This window comes from Falco biarmicus, chromosome 6, assembly GCF_023638135.1.
Source record: "Falco biarmicus isolate bFalBia1 chromosome 6, bFalBia1.pri, whole genome shotgun sequence".
Taxonomy (NCBI): Eukaryota; Metazoa; Chordata; class Aves; order Falconiformes; family Falconidae; genus Falco; species Falco biarmicus.
In genome coordinates, this window is record NC_079293.1 from 34,742,188 (window position 1) to 34,759,985 (window position 17,798).

The following is a 17,798-nucleotide window of genomic DNA, read 5'->3' on the forward strand; positions in this document are numbered from 1 at the left end:
GCAACTAGAGGAGTTATCATCCCAACTATCCCACTGAAAAGAATCCCAGTGACAGAAAGGGCAGCATTTCTTTGACCTAAATGAATCATTAAAAAGGCATATAGACTAAATTCAGTCACACCCCCCCCCCTTAATTAATTCCATAATTAATGGAAAGGGAAGGTCACCTTTGGAATGTAACTCTATCCATCTATCTTACAGACTTCTGAATCAGCCCACGGTGATGACTCTCTCTCTCCTGAGCAGAGAAGGAACTTTGATGACTAGCTTTCACTACATACTTTTAGAAAGGTAAAGGTAAGCATAATAAATCACCCATGAAGTGTTTGCAAGAGGGGACTTTTAAATACAATGCATACATTAAAAGGCATTACCAATCAATAGATTATTAAATTGCTGTCATTTTAATATGCAAGTCATCCAAATATTCAGCATAAATAATAAAAATAATGGCAAATAAAAGTATCATTGAAAACTGCAGTCCTGCATAATACTGATGGTACTTACCCTGACAGGGCTGGACTGGACACTAAATGTCTAAGTCTTACCTTTCTGGAATGCAAAGTATTAAAAATGGCTCAGTGTAATTTATTGTGAGTTGGTCTGCAAGGTACTGTCTCAGAGGCATCAGTGATTGAGTCTAACATTTGGATACCTAATGAAAAGCAATCTAATTTTATGAGGTGTTGAGTTCTGGCAGGTCCCATGTAAGTCAGACAGCAGTGGGAACTAAGCATTTCTGAAAAGTGGGTCAGTTTGCCTGGCTGCCTAAAATATTCATAAATTTAAACATTTTGATGCAGCAAGATGACACTGTGTCTACCTAGCCTGGCTTCTGTTACAACAGAACCTGCAGAAGCTTGGCAAGAAATTTTAGTGCACAGTCCAAAACCTGGCTTTGAACAAGCACATACCTGTTAGATTATGAGTTTTGCTACTAGAATAAACCTGATGTATTCAACTGCAGAATCAAGAGTCGCTACATGGCCATCAATGTTGCAGTATGTCTGCAGATAGTGAGAGGTCCTGCAGAGGTTGTTCAGACTTGCCCAGTTTTAATAAGGGCTATCCATTTCTGACATCAGTGCTGTACTGAAGAAATGTGCAGATATGACTATGCAAAGAATCAGCACCTCTTTTACCCCTTTTTCCTGCCCATTCAACTTACTGTGCTATTAAGATGGCCAAGCTTCTCCTGCCAACACAATCTGAAGCCTCTGTGCTTGTTGAATTACAGAGACATTCATAATCTATATGTGGGAATGAAAAGCAATATTTTTCTCCTTTCTCACCAGTTTGCAAAACCAGTGAAGACCCTGAATGGCTAAATTACTTTAAAGGATTACAATTACCAGGTCCTAGAATGACCGAAAGTATTCTTAAATACTAAACCCTCTCCTGAAAAACAGGAGAAAATTAAAAGACACTGACTATTTTGTAAATCTGAACCAATGATGTTTTGTGCACAAATAGTTAATGACAGTGTTGAATCTGATACTTCTCTGAGACAGGAGTAATACATTCTTACAATGTGTGACAGGGGAGGAAATGGCAATCACACAGGTCTTCGGTGGTGACCAAAACATGGAGTTGGCTGAATTCCAGCAGTGCTCTACGGAAACAGAACACCACTGGACCGATGAGTGATGGCTCCGGAGATCAAATGTTAAAAGACAAAGCCAGTACTCTCAAGTGAGAAAAAAAAAATATCCTAGAAAGTATTATCTACTTCTGAGCCAGCCAAAGAACATGCAATTCATTTATATGCCTGCAGAGCTCTGTCTTTTCTAATTAAATGTTGAACGCAGCTAGTGCAAGTTCTTCCTTTCCTAGACAAGATGAAAGGGTTGCTGATGTGATATCATGTAGACAATCCAGTAAATGTGCTCATCTCGTCTTATTCTAGTGGGCAAAGGAGCCTCCACACAGTTTTGTGTCTAGCAACTCAGTCATCTAATCCTGTGGCGCAGCTGGCAAAAGTCTGTCCATCTACAGTATGGTTAAGTTGATAACCTGACATTGGCTGCCTTTTTCTCAATTCAGCTCCAAATGCTGATGCATTATACACCTTTGTTTTTAGGATACGCATCTTAGAATGCACCTTCAAAAATTATCTAGCAAAACTTTAAATGACAGGCATGAAAGACAATGAGGAATTCCATAGGTATTGAATCAATTTCAGATTGATTCCTGTTTCTAATGTGACAAATACAACCTTAATGCTCAAAACTCCTATGTATAAATCAAGTTGTCTGTCCATCAAAAGCACTGCTCTGTGTCAGAATGAAAGGCAGAACATGGAGAGCAGACCTTGCTATCCTAGGTACTGGTCCTTCAGGTAATGGATGTGGCTTACTGTGGATTTACAAGATTTCACAAAGCAGTAAGTGCAAGAGCCTGGATTTGGCACAATGTGGCAACAGGACTTCTACCCAACCCATTATATGAGGATTTTAGTATGCCAGGCCTTCTGTTTTCCAGTCCAGAATAAGAGTCTTGTTAGTAGGAAACAGTGGCTAGCCTACCCACAGTCAGAACTTTTACCATTACTTTGCAGCATCAGCAGTGGATGGTAGGCAGGGATGAAAATACTGGTGGCCATCAGTGCAGAACCTGACACACACCGGTTCAATTCAATGTTACTAGGATTCTGAAGGCAGTTCTGCCCCTCCAGCTCAGTCATACAGCAAAAGTGGGAACAGTAAGTACTCCCCTGCTCCCCTTCTCCATCTTACAGGTTTCTCTGTCCTACCTCTTGTTTTTGGTGGGTTTTGCTCATATTTCTGTGTGTTTTTTGCAGTAAAAAAAAGAAATGGAATTCACACATTTAGTAAACTTAATCATAAATACCCTAAAAGTAAAACTGTAAGACAGCAAAGGCAATGATGACAGTACTTGAAAAGGAACCATCTCTGAAGGCTTGTGTACTGTGCAAGGAAGGGAACCAGGAAGGCAGGATTAAGCTAAACCGGATGAATGGCAAGGTTCAAGAGTCTATTTCAACCAAACAGAAATCCTTCAAATTTTGGAAACATGATCCTAGGGAAACCAATAAACAGGAACTTAAACTTCAGCAAGCGTTAAGTAAGAGGAAATTGCAAAGAGCAAAAGTAGGTTTCCAAGAACAAACACTGAAAGATTTAAAAATAAACAATAAAATATTCCTCAGGTATATCAGAAACAAGAGGGCTACAACAGAATTTGTACAGGCTATGGGAGCAGCTAAAGAGGATAATGACACTGTTTGGAAGCTAAATTACTTTGCATTCTTTTTTTTTTTGCATTCAACTTTCTTGTGCAATACATTCAGGGGGCTTCTGCTCTCTATATTGTTTTTCTGGCAATAACAATTTCTCTTTGAGTAGTGAGGTATCAACAAATAGCAACAGTGGAGAACATAGAATATATCAAGGTTAGAAGATACATTTAAGAGTTTTAAAGAACTTTAAATACAGAATTGCTGAGTTGATAACAATTCTGCTACTTAGGAGTCACCCTGTCCTGTGGCTTGGGGATTAGAAAATACTGTCTAACCACTACCGATTTTACAAGGGAAAATAGCATTTTACTTATCTATTATTTCTTGAACACTTCAATAAACACAACCAGATGACAAAAATTGCTGGTCTTCTAAAAGCTCTCTTTTACATTTCACACAATAAACTTTGGTTGAAATGAAACAGCTGTAAAATGAAAGGTTGTAATGTGTTAAAAAATAGTCTGAAAGCAAAGGAAAAAGATTAGGAGTAGATTAGATTAGATGGTTTTCATCACAACAAGGAATAAGTTCTAGATTGATCACAAATACAAAAAAAAGTCATGATTATTACTGAAATCTTTAAATAATTATTGAACATACCTGGTGATTTGATAATTTCTGGGGTGGGTTAAATCACTCCTCAAGATGACTCTCTTTTCAGTCATAAAGCCTTTAGAGCTTAACTTGAATTAAATGCCTAAACTGAGATGAGATGAAACCTGACCTAAGATTCTAGTCCAGCTTCATATTAAAATAATGGGTAACTTATTTCTTAATGATCTGGTCAATGGATAAGTAGATTATGGATAGCATTTGCACAGAACACAATGCTAGTCAGTTTGTGAGGACCAGGAAGTGAGAAGTGTGGGACAGACCTGAAGAGGAGAGAGAAAAAATCAACGCACTAGCAAATGAAATCTGAATTGAAGAAATGGTAAGCAACATACATGCAGGAAAAAATCATAATATTATTTTCCATTACAAGCTTCTAAATTAATGCAAAGAATGGAATCAGAAACTGGACACCCTTAAGATGACAGTCGTTCACTGTGCACATTTACTCAAAATTCCAATCAAATCATATATTATGTTTCATAAACAGTAGTAGGAGGATGATAAAGAATTCTGCAGTACCATTATAGAAATCACACAGCATGACCACACCTGAAAAACTGTGTATGCTGACAGGCACAACCTCTGTAGGACACTGCAAAACTGAGAATGGTGGTGAAAACAATCAAAGCAGCACAATGAAAGATGTGTTCTTGCCATCATGTTCATGATACTTCACAATACACTGTTTTTCCCTCTCTTACAGCACAATACAACAAAATGCAAACCAATAAAAGGAAGTACTTTTTTACTGTCACATGCAATTAACTATGAACCTTACTGCCACAGGAAACTGATAAGTATACGTATTTGCTGCACTGACATCTATGCATGTTGCCCTGAGCTTCTCTAATTGTTAATACAGTTAATACAATCAATCTTAGGGCAAATATCTACAAAGGCAAGATAACTTACACTCCCACAATCTCTCCTTTCATGTAATATTCTCTAGGTTTGCTATCATTCTTGCTTTGTTTCCTCTGGATATGCCCAGCAGCTCATCTCTCTCTTGAATTTTACTGACACTGTTTCAGCTCATGCTAGAGAGTGTTTCTCTCTTCAACAGTAGAGCCGTTTCAGCCCATGTACCTCTTCATACATAAAAAAATCATGTCTTACTTTACAACATGACATATTAACCCACATCAGCTTGTGACCCACGATATTCCCAGGATTTTGTCCTGCAGAACTATTGCTTAACTAGTGAGTGAATTTACCATCCCTTGCGCTTAACTTATGTACAGAACAACTCGGCTCTTTAAGGAATGACAGCATTCTCCCCTCCCAGCCCCCCAGCCCCTTCTCTTAGCTTGCGAAGGTCATTCTGCTCCTGTTCCTCTCCAGTGTATCTGCAGCATATTTTAGCATGGCACTATCTGTAAACTCAGCAAACACACACTGTATTCTGTCAGTCATATCCCTACCACAACTACTGAATACTAAAGGAATGAAGATAAGACTGTTACAAAACCCCACTGGCTACATCTTTCCAGTTGCAAAAATCCTCCTGAATCCCATTTTCCAAACTGTCCAAAATCTGTCTGGTACTTGTTTCAGGTATGTCATATTTCCCCAAATTTGTTATAAGAACATATAATGGGAGACACTGTCGAAATCTTTATTAAGGGCAAAATATCCTAAATCTACTGCTTCCCTCTAATCCACATTACACTGTAAGATGTTTAATGTCTATGGAAAGCTGTATTGAAAGAGATACCATTATAGAGCAGGAACAATAACCTTCTCTCTTGCTTGCTGCGGAATGTCAAACTGGGCTTCTTCAGAAAAGCTATTTTTCTCAAAAGCTAAGTCACAAGTTCAGGGAGAAACCTCTCTGCTATTTCCTAATGCTATACTCTGCTAACCTTGGCATTTTTTGAATATTTAGTTCTTTCCTTTTCAAAAAAACTGGTTCTGTTTCCTTATTTCATGAATACCGAGCTGCTTTTTCAAAGGAAATAACTCAGAAGAATTCACTGCCTTTTTGTATGTAATTGGAAAGCCATCTCAAAAGGCTCCCAGGGACTGTTACTATGAGCATTTCAGCAGCTCTGAAAACCAGGCTGTGAACCGGGCACAACCAGAAGCTGAGGCATACAAAATGAATGGCCTCTGAAATCTTTACTAGGCTATGCATAGGAAGGTCGTCTTGTGAGATCACTTTGTCAGTGCTTGTTCTCTGGGGTTACAGTCTCTGGAAAGACTTCCAACCTGTGCTAATGCTTGCTTTAGCAGAAAATCTCTAAAGATTCCCAGAATCATTACCAAGAGTCCTGGAACAAATATTTATTGGTTTTGACTGTCATGATTTCAAGTACAATATAAAAATCAAACTAGAGCCCATGTGCTGAACTTCCTGAGTGATGAAGCTGTCTCATCGCAATCTGCAGAATTAGTCACTGCACAAAATAAAGCACATCCAGGAGTCTGCAGGACCCTGGCTCAAAATGCAAACACAGGAAATTCCCATAACGGGCTGTGTGGAAGTTGTATCGGAGTTGTGACCCTGGTGTACATGCTGAAGTTGGGGTGAAAATGTAGCTTCAGCTTCAATCTGTTTGGCATTCACCACTGTGTCTCACTACTCACTGGAGAGAGTAACATCTGGGGTTTAGTAAAGACAAAAGAAGTTTGAAATTAGTATTCTGAAAAATCATTACATGTGAAAGATAAGCCTGAATGTGGGATGAAAGGTCAGGAGGCCTGGAATTTTTCTGAACTATCACTGAAGTCCTCTGAGACCCTGTGCAAATTACAAAATCTGTATGTCTCAGTTTCCGCATTTTATAAACATACTTCAGGCTGCTATGTCAATGGAGTGGTTTTTGTAGACTGTCTCAAAAATACTTGAAGTGAAAAGCATTATGTAAACATAATGACTATTAATTAGTCCTTGAAAAATGTATTTCTTTAACAATAATGGAATTTACAGAGCCAGACTGATCATGTCCCTTTAGAACTGCTCACTACTACCTTGAATGCTGCATTTTACAGTGAGCAAATAGTAAAATCTTAAAAGCTATCCAATGAAAAACACATCAAAACCAGAGTTAAGGGCAAGCCTGTAAGCATTGGAAGTCAAGATGTGTCCCTATGAGAAAACTGTATTTGCTGAATTTCAGATGTTTCTCTAAACTGACTCAGCGAAACCAACACAAAAGGCTTGGAGGACACAATATTGCGCGCACGCACGCACACACTTCTGCATAAGATCTGCTGCCTCTGCTTTCAACAGGAATGCTTAAAGTGATAATGTTAAGTGTTTGAAGGATTAGAACTGTCTTGTAGTTTGAAAGAGGTATGTGTTCCTTCAATCCCTAACTGATAACTCGGTTCAACAGAAATAAGCTGACCTTGTCATAAAATGGTGAGTGTTTGCATTGAAATACAATGAATGAAAAAATAAATAAATCAGTGTTTGCATGAGCTTTACGGCAAGTTGATAAGTTTTCTACTGAAAGCAAGCCAATCTGCTTGCTGAAGGTGGAACTTAACCAGTGATAAATCACAAAAACGTTCAGTGTCTGAAGAACCCCACAGCATAGGTATGATGAGATGTGTAAATGAGATGAACAACAAATGTACAGGTTCCTTTAGTAACCTGGATATTCATATCCTGAAATAAGAACGGAGTTCTCATGGACTTGAATGTGGGTGCTTCAGAACTCTGGTCAGAGACCCACACAATGACCTGACAGCACTTGGCTTGGATGGTTTGCAGTATCAAGGCTGGAGCTCAGTCCTAAATCCTGACTCACAGAGATTTGACTCAAGAAGCCATCTCTATCCACTGAGGATACATGAACTGCAGTCCTCTCCTGAAAAGACTTTGGAAGAAAGGAATAAAGATTATTCTTTTCTCATCCTTTGCCTGCATGGCAACAACCCAGTACCTCTGGTCTCTAGATTCCTATCTAGGACACAGGCTCCTAAAGATTTTGTCTTGAATCAGCCTAGGATTTCTAGGAATGGAACATATCAAAGCTCTTTAGCTCTGTGCCAACGAATTTTTGCTTATTCAATTCGTTTATCTGGTTTAACAGTCTAAAGCCAATTTCAGCAGGTTTTTTTCTTATTTTTGTTTGTCTAATCCCATTCCTTCAGATCTGTATGCATATGCTGGACTGATACATTATGAGTTGGCCTGGGTCAGTGGTATAATCTAAAGCACAGAATGTGAAGCATATAACATGAATCTTTGCAGCATCATGGCCTCTGTAAATATTCCTTCATGTGGGTTTTTCACATAGCAACTAGGAAAGAAAAGGCATTTCTCAAAAAAAGAAAAAACTGGTTACAAATCTACAGAAACTGGTCAACATACCTGGTGACAGCTACAGAACCTCAAAGCATTTTTAATACATTCTATTCCATTTCAAGTTGATGATACCCCTTGTAATTCATAACCAGGTCACCAGAGTTTAATAATGAAAAAATCTATTGTTAATTATATAATTATCATAAACAATATGGCCTTAGAGCTCAAAAGTGAAATCAAAAGTTTTAATAGACAAATACCATGTCTATTGTGCTTTTAAAACATAAATACCTTCTTAAAATGTCCTGACTTTTTATATGCAAATCTTCTATACACACAGATTACCTTGAAAATGGAAGCCCTTCATTTATTCTCAGGTCAGGCTTATAAAATTAACTGCCAACTTAGTTTCTCCCCATGATCCTGCCAATGACCTTTTTCCTGCCCTGGTAGGATCATTCCCTCTCCATGGATTAAAGGTGATTAAGGATCAGTGTCAGTTTAGTCTTATACATTTGCTAAGCAGAGACGACAAACTGTGCCAAAATGCGTCTGATTTATTTGTGGGGGTTTTGTGATAGAGGAACCCTGATTGGGCTCAAATCAAGGATCTAGAAAAGAAAAGAGTGCTTTATATCATTGGTAGCTCTTTAACCCAAAGTGTCACAGTAAGGACTTAATATCCTTCAGCTAAATTATTAGTTTTCACAAACAATAATGACTGAAATCAATCAAGCTTTTCAGTGCTTAGGGTTATTTAACCACCAATTCAATTAGCCAGTTGTTAGATGAATACCTGTACCTATTGAGTTGAACTTCAAACACATTGATATATCTACAGTGCAGTCAAGCACTGTGACATACGCAATAGAAGATTTCCAAGTTTTGAAGAAACACGTGTCTAGCCGGGTTATTATTACTTTCTTTACGTTGTTTGTGGAAATTCAATCTTGAGTTGAAACTATGTTTGTATGGAAAGAAATCTTAAAAAAAAAAAAAGACTTACACATGATGCACATAACCCTCTTTCATTTTTTACAGATAAGTATTTTTGCCTTAACCCTAATAAACTTTGAGAGATATACGTGCCCTTGATTAATTTAAAAATCAACTCTATTGTGCTGACATGACTAGATATTGTTCTGTGCGGTTTTGCCCTGTAGTCGGTATCTTAATTACATAAATACAATATTGTATTCTTTGCTAGGCTAAGGAGATGAATTTACTGTGACAGAAAGAATAGAAAGAGATGCCATACCAATGAAACAACAGAGACAATGACAAACTAAAAAAACCCCAGCAAACAAAACAACTACCTTTTTAACTTCATTGGCTAATGAATTTCAGGAAGTAATCAGAATAGTTCCTTTTCCAACAAAAATGAATGGCTGTGAAGATAGCCCCAATCTCCACACTTTAATGGATGGACACACACATTCTTCAACAGCTTGTTCATCAGTCTAAAATAAACATAAGACTACAAAGGGTTACCCGAGCTCACTTCATTTCCCTACTGCTGTTGGCTTCAGATTATGTTGACTCTATCAACAAGATTGTGGCTGTAGGTGTAAATTTATTAAGTCCCACACATCAAAATATTGTTCTATTTTGTAAGTTAGTAGGAGCTATGCTCTGGAATGGGTACAGGGAGAAACATGAAGCCAAATTTCTACTTCAGGGTCCAGACAGCACAATTTCAACAACATTAACCTTGGAAGAACGTACTATCTGATTTCCCAGAGTGGACAAATTCAGAGGAAAAGGGGACTACAGCCCTACCTTCAATACGCTTCCCAAATGCAAATCTGGTGCCACTACTCTCACCATATTTTGACCAACTGACCCCCTGAGCAGATGAATACAGAGACTGGAGGGGCTTCTTACGCTGTCTTACTAAGACCACTGTATACTATGTATCTTTTTTCACCAAGAAATGAATAAACTTTCTTTAGCTAGAACTGGAGGAGTTTGTAACAGAGACCAGTGACCCCCTCGTGACTGTGGTGCAGGCTGTGGGTATTCTCTGTATTTCTGTAGGGTATTCTGAGACCCTGCAGCATGGTAAGTTTTTACCACCCCTCCTGGCCTACCTTGCCCGTCCACTACTTCTTGCTTCCTTGATTCTGTTCCCCACCTACAGAGAACCTATGCTTTAGATATTTTTTTTCATATGTATTCTATTAACTTTATTTTTCCAGGTTGAATGTCATTTAGTTAATTCATGCATTTTTCAGTAAAATAACACTTTCCAGCTGTCTCTGTCCTCCTTTGTGTTTGGCGCATTTAATAAAAGACAGCTCATTATGATTAAAAAACACAAATCTGAAGTGCAGCCAGGCCCAGAAGATACTGCTTTAATTCTTAAAAAAACTTTTGCAACTCATTTACAAATGAATATTAAGAGGTAGAATTAATCAGAACCTGTAACAGGAAATCCATTTCACACCACATATGATACAGCATGTGGGATACAGCCTGTTACAGTGAGAACCTCTCAGGGCTAAGAAAGTAGCAAGTGACAACAAAGACACTGGAAGTCAACAAATACTGGGAACTCTATTAACGAGCTACAGCCAAAGTTTAGAGATACATACCACTAGAAAAGCTTCAGGTCTTTAAGCTTCTACCTCTAAGAATGATGCCTTTACCAACTGGCAGACACTTTTGCGTTGCAGAGTTTTTGCCCTCTTCTTGGAAGCATTTTGTTTTGACTGCTACTGGAATTGAGAGGCTGGACAGGATGGACTTTTGATCTCATTTCCAGGTATTAGTTCCTGTGTAACTCAATAGTATATCTCAGTTAGTATAATAATGCTTACATTCCTCAAATTTGGAACTCATTTTTTTGCAATATTTGTTACTGTCTCTAGGAAGATATCCTGCTAGGTTAGTACTGTACTATCAGGGTCACGTGTACTGAACATCAATTCTACTAGATTCAGGTAAAACACTGAAAAGTGGCTACAACTTGCTTACTTAGTCCGCATTTCTTACATAAAAGTCTGAACAAAACTTTTTTATTAGTTTGCCTTCTCTGATGTTAGAGACTTACAGGTTTACTCTCAAACCCAAGGCATAGTACAGTACTTCCAGACGTGGCTTGATGGTTTGGAGAATAATGATTTATCTGCCTTTATCATCATCAAGTACTCATTTGTTAGAAAACAATCTGCTCTGTTGTCCCATAAACAGTGTTCTGTAAAGACCATATTCCACACTGGCTTGCTTTTGATAGCCTTTCCTCTTTTCACTGATCAATACCTTTGTAAAATGCCTTTTCCTAATCTGTATTACCCCCCTTCAAACACTAAATGCACCATCTCTTACTTTGACTTACCAATTTCCCAGCTTCTGCTTTGACAACTGAGAAGTCAAATTTCCACAGTCTGTTCTCTCACAACTGCTTTTCAACAATCAAACTGTTGCTGCTTTTGCAGGTTAAAAGAAGCCAGCAACTATTTTGTGGCCCTGAGGCCAGCTGGAATAGAACGGCTTGTTTTCACAGTTTTAATTTTTCCTCTACCCAAACTGCTTATTGGGAAAGGTACATGGCAGTGCTAACTCCTGAACCATGCCTGAATACTAGAAGAATGCTAGTTAGAGAAGGCTAAAACCATACCAGGAAACTCATTAAACAGTACAGATAATCATATGCCAGTAGAACCACCAGTCCTATGCTCATTTAGCTGATTCTAGAGGCAACCCACCTATCTTTGCCAGGTCGTACTATAGCATTTCTCTATCATACATTCAGCCTGCAGAACGTAGATTCATTCAGATATTCAGACATTTCCTGAATTTTTAGATCTGCTTTCCACTAGTGCCTGACGTTTTTTGCTTATATTTTGGTTTCCTCAAACACTATATGTTGCGTCTGTTCATCTGTTTTGCTTGGTTCTTACTGTGGCAAATTGCCTCTTATTAGAGTTCTGAAATTCTGGATCCTACTCTTGGATCTTTAATTAGTGTGTATGAAATTGCAGGGCTGGAGGAATTTCCATCGGTCTTTTAGTCTTAAGGAGAATAAATGATACTGTGTCATTTTCAGCAGATACTTCTCCATCCTGTCCTTAGGAAGTACAAATGAAAGTTTTATTACCTTCCTAGGAAATCCAGTCTACAATTCTATTCTTATAACTAACTAAAATCTAAACTGAATCACCTTTGTTGCAAGGTACTCCATTACACATTACCTTGTCTATCATGGACATGTGAATTAAATTGTTCTTTACTTGAAAATTCTTACCACGTCTATCAGTTGTCCCTTGTTTAGTCTAAACAACTCTTATCTATTTTTTTTTCCTTGAAGGACATAGTTTCTTGACATCTGTCATGGGATTCACCTCATTAAATATGGATATCTAAAGCTTAATTTTTCTTCCTTCACAGTCAGTGGAAAGAACACAATTCATGTTATCCTAAAGTAGTCACCTAGATAGATTAGACAAGTGTCCACCAACTACGACAGGATTTTAAGGGGATTAGTGGATGAATAGAGCTCTATGTTTGTAGACATGTTAACTATTACTGTCCTAGCATAAATACATAAATGAAAGGCAATGCATTATGAAAACTGGATGAACAGTCTAAATGTTGCTGAATTCCTTCCTCTACAGACATCAAGCACACTACATACTGCTCTTTGGATGGCTTGGAATTTCCTCAGAAAAAGTCTCTTGAATCCATCTGTCATGGTCTGGTGGACACAATATTCAGCAAGTCTCCCTGTCTTTAAATACAGGTCCATACATCCTCCTTTCTCCCTGCTCTTCTTTACCAATAAATTTAGGTCCCTTTATATTGATATTCTAGTTCTGTCAGTTCTCTCACCTATGTCTGTTAAGCCAATTAATTATTAATTTTGATGATTTTTAAAAGCTTGCAAGACTACTTTATTTTCCATACTTTTGAAGTTTACATTACTTGCACATCACCTAGATCATCTACCATCTTCCTGCCAGTATTTCTTTGATGTCTTATAAATCTCTTTTTCTAGCATAATTTTAGATCCTTCATGAGTGCACTTTTGCTCATGATAGAGAATTTGTTTTTATCTTTCCCCTTAAACTCATCATCAGGCCTTCTTTACTAAATGATTCAATGTTAATCACTTTTTCATGGTCAAGGAAGCCAAAGCTCCCATGACACTGGTCTGATTGAAAGTGCTCCAACCTCTATACACCCATGTATACTTGCAAATATTCTTTTGAGGAAGTACAGTGGTTTTAATAACCATGTCTTATGTTTTGTGAAAAACAAGCAACCTCATTACACTCTCATTAGTCTCTCACTCTCTATAGCTTGTTTTCATACATCTTTCTTTCCCATGTTGACCCTGTAGCTTCCCAGGACAGTTCTGATACTCTGCCTTACAAAACTATCATTTACTGTCAAGTTTTTCACAGAACGCATCTGCTATTTCACTATTTGCCATTTAATTGCTATTATTGCTATTACTTTAGACACTTGTTTGCATTGGCTAAGGACCACAGTAGAGACTGGGGACACATTGTCAGGTACTGGCAGTACTGCAGATAGAAAAGCCTGAAAGGATGCTTTCTTCTGTCACACAAGAGACTCCCGCAGAACCTCTACAGATTCTTAGTCCAGTTTTTCCCAGAAGGCTTCGCTGATGCCTCCCTTAGTAAATCTGCCTGGCAGCAGGATAATTTCACAATAAACTGGTATTAAAAAATGCTTGAGAAATACTTAAAAAATATGCAAATCATTGGCAAGTTTTAATTCCCATTCATTCCTGGCATTTGTAAAGGTAAACTGGAAAATATATAAGTAAATTGGTAATTTGCTGAAAATTGTAGCAGAAGGAAAGAGTCCTAACCGACTGCCTTATTAGATCTTTTTTGCAACTAAGAAGTAGTTATACTGTGTGGGAATGCTGAAAGTCCCAGCCAAGAGCTGACTTCAGTGTGTCAGAGGCTATTCAGACCATCAGGAAAAACACAATTTCTGCTCTAAAGATTTTAGAGTCTAAAATTTGAAATTCTTGACTGTTCAACACTTGAGTTGCAGATATGAATACAGAGATTTGCTCATCCTTTTGAGAGACTAAAGCAGAGGGTACTAGAAGAAAACAGTATCACTTCAATGGGACAATTATTGCCAAAACCTACTATTTTCATGTGCAACAGAGCTCATCTGTACTTTGACATGCTGTAACATGGCTCTTTCAAAAGTCCTCTAAACTCTAAAGCAAAATTGCTTAAACTGCAAAGTGATGAATCAATTCTAGGTTGGATTCCCATGCTAAATCGAAATGCCCTGCAAAAAGGAGACTGAACTCAGGGAATGTACTACTAGCTGGTCACATTTTTTCCTGGTAAGTTCACCCATCTAATTGTAAGGTTCTTCAGGGGTAACACTAGTTTCCTTTCCAGTTTATTCTTTGCTCTTGAGGAAGCAATCTCTGTTCTCAGAAGGAGTCAGAAAACAGTGGTAAGAACTAATAATACCAAACAGTAGTGTAATTTCCTATGGGGAAAACATATTTTCTACCAGTAATTATTGCCAACAGCAATCTCGGAAATATTGTATAACTTATTGTTTAAAACATCAAACAGAAGGAACTGCTTAGTATCAAGGATGACTAATGCAGGAACATGTGCTTCCACACATGCACACACACATTAGATAAAATGTTGATGTTTAGAGGTTTACAAGATATAAACATTGACTTTGGGTTCTGCTTAAGTTTACACTTGAATTTAGAATGAAAACATACCAGTTAATAAATAACCATGATCGACATAAACAGGCAGAAATAGCTGCAATTGTTATGATGGACTTCTACAATATGCTTGGTACTATAGTTGCAGGAAGATCAAAACTATACAAGAAAATCAGGCAGCTGTGCTTGAGAAACCACAGTAGAGACTGAAGGCAAAAATAAGAAGCTATTCAACAATTACACCCAGGTGCTCTACAAACAATAGATGCTTTGTTGAGAAGTGTGAAAAACATTTATTTTGTGTGATTAAGCATGTGCAGGTGAAGTGGGGTGTGTGATGGAAACTGAAATCCTGCCCTAAGTTACTTTGGAACAACTCCCATCATCTTCAAATGACAGAACTATCCCTTAGCTGGAAAAATTAATCTCCAGTTTAAGATCTCACATACCCTGGCAGATGGCTGTAATGACGGGATTTCTGCTGGAGTCCAGATTTTTGGTTTTGGAAAGTGTCTGCTCTCTTACCCTGCAAAAGGAGCATAGAAAGGTCTGGTGTTGGTGGTGCTCAGTCCCACAGGGAGCGGCCAGGATGGACACTGCAGCGATTTAGCATCTCCACACTGTGGTTCCTGTCTGAGCTTTACTAGGATTAATATGCTCTACTAGATGAGGGTTTATGCATGTGAGTTGCATATGGAGGTCAGTTTAAGTGCTTTTCTGGATAGGGACCTGATGCTGACTCTTTCTTGAGGAACCCCTGATGAAATTCAGCAACTGAACTACCCATCCTTTGAACCAGGTGAACTTCCTCTCATGTGGAGTGGCCTTGATTGGCTTGACGGGTGAACTCTACACCAACCTTCATTAAACATAAACCACTGTTTTTAAAGCTCATTTTAAATAGACCTGACCATTGCACTAACAAGCAAGCAATCTCCTGCACCATGGGGTTTCCTCAAGACAAGTCAGTATTTCCTCCAAAGATCCAAGAAGACTCTGCAGGCATTATCCTCTTGCCAATACTGTCACGCAAAAGAATTAGGCAAGGGAGATGGTAAAAGCTGGTGGACATTTTCATGACAAGAAGCAGCAGCAAGGCAGATTGCAATATGGTTTTAGCTGACTACAAGGAATTACATCAAGACCAGTGTCCCCTTTAGGCACATGGAATGACAGGTACTGCATTCATTAGTAGCTTTGTAAACGTCACGTTCAAGAAACCCACACCTTATTCCAAGACACAAATGCCTATAGTTTACCCATGTGTATGAATTTAGCTTGTGTTTAAGTGCTTTGCTGGGACTGCATGATGAAAGAGTTTGATGAATCAAGCTAAATTCCCAACAAGTAAACACAAGTTATGAGAGAGTTACAAGCCCTACTCCAGATATTCCTTGGGGAAGTTTAGACAGACACCTCTGAGACAAAAGGTGTGAGCCTACTGCAGAAGGGAATCCTTCCCCTGAATTCAGGGGTCTTTGTATTTGGCCCAGGGAAAATAAAAGTGCCCATTTGCAGATGGCTACCTGGCACTGGCTAGCACAAAGCTGCTAGCACTTAACTGGCACACACTTATTTTCAACATCTTTTCTGATTTGTTGATGTTACCCCTTCCTTTTTCATGCCATTTGCAACACATCATTAGATTCGCTGCAAATTTGTGGGAGTAAATCATATCCCTGGGGACGAAACCCCACCAGGGGTGAATAAACAATCTCCCCTTTCCCAACCAAATCCCAACTGTGCCTCACATTTCATGGAAATGATCACCAGTTCCACTATCAAAACATTCACGCCTTATGAGTAATATTTATGATGGGAGGTTTTTACGTTGGGTTTTCCCTCCAAGAAGAAAAAGAGGAATAATTAACAGAAATAAATAATGAGAAATTTCCACATTATTACTATTATTTTCACAAGGCTTTCACAGGAAAGTAAAAGCTTTTGCAAGTAATAAAAGTCCTTGTTAAACATCTTTCTTTCTTTTGGAAATAGGGTAAATTATGAAGGAGATTGACTTTAAAAAATAAATAGGACTATAAATACATAAAAGTCATTGCCTGCCTCCAGTAATTTAATATGAGCATCCTACTATGAAATAAGGAAAAGTTTAGTTCACTCACAGAAAGAATAAAGCAGATGTGAGTTTTTTCCGTCAGCTTAAGTGCTGCCTTGGTAAGGTGAGTTGTCCAACTGCATTAAACAAACATTTTAGTCAGGCACCACACAGGAAAATAAACAGTAGCAGAGGAAACATGAAAATATTAAAGACTGTTATTCTTTGGCCCCTTCTCCTGCGAAGCAGGTGATAAAATATTACTGTGTTTCCACAGGTAAGGAAACACGCTCTTAAACACTTTGCAGAAATACATATTACAATCATCACTTAAAATGTCAGAAGTGGATAGGACTCAACTGTGACAGCATACAGAAGCCTGCCGAGAAACTCTGCAGAATCAGAAGATTTAGCATGCCGGGCCAGACTGCTGGGCCACCTAAAGCAGCTTTTTGACCCTCGGCAATAACTGGCAGTAGTGAATTCAGATACAGGCAAAAAACACCTTGTAAGAGACAGCTGTAGAGTTACCTGATTTCAGGAAAGATGACTCCTCTTGAATGTTAGATGCTAGTGAGAGCGAGGGAGATTATCTCCTGTATCATTTTGACCTCTTTCTGCCCCACTGAGTATCAAAGAATGCATGTAGGAAGAAGAAAGGAGACCTGCTGATTCATCCTTTTTGCCTGCCTGTGATATACTACACTACACTGTAGAGATTTAATAGTGTTTAGTTTATGTAGATGTAATTTATGTCCCACATCAGCAAATTCTGTTCTCCATGAAATTCTGTCTAGCTATATACATCATGTCTGAAATTCTATACATATTTAATTGTAAAAGTAGAAAAATAACCTTGAAATAATTTCTGCATTACAGCCACAAGTTGTTTAAAATGTTCATTCATCAGAAGAAACAAGACAATCAC

The 17,798-nt window shown here is 38.2% G+C and overlaps 1 protein-coding gene across 4 annotated transcripts in view; it reads right to left on the reverse strand.

The window, feature by feature from the left end:
• LDAH (lipid droplet associated hydrolase) overlaps positions 1-17,798 on the reverse strand; it is a 124,621-nt gene that overhangs the window by 17,093 nt on the left and 89,730 nt on the right. The window lies entirely within an intron of this gene.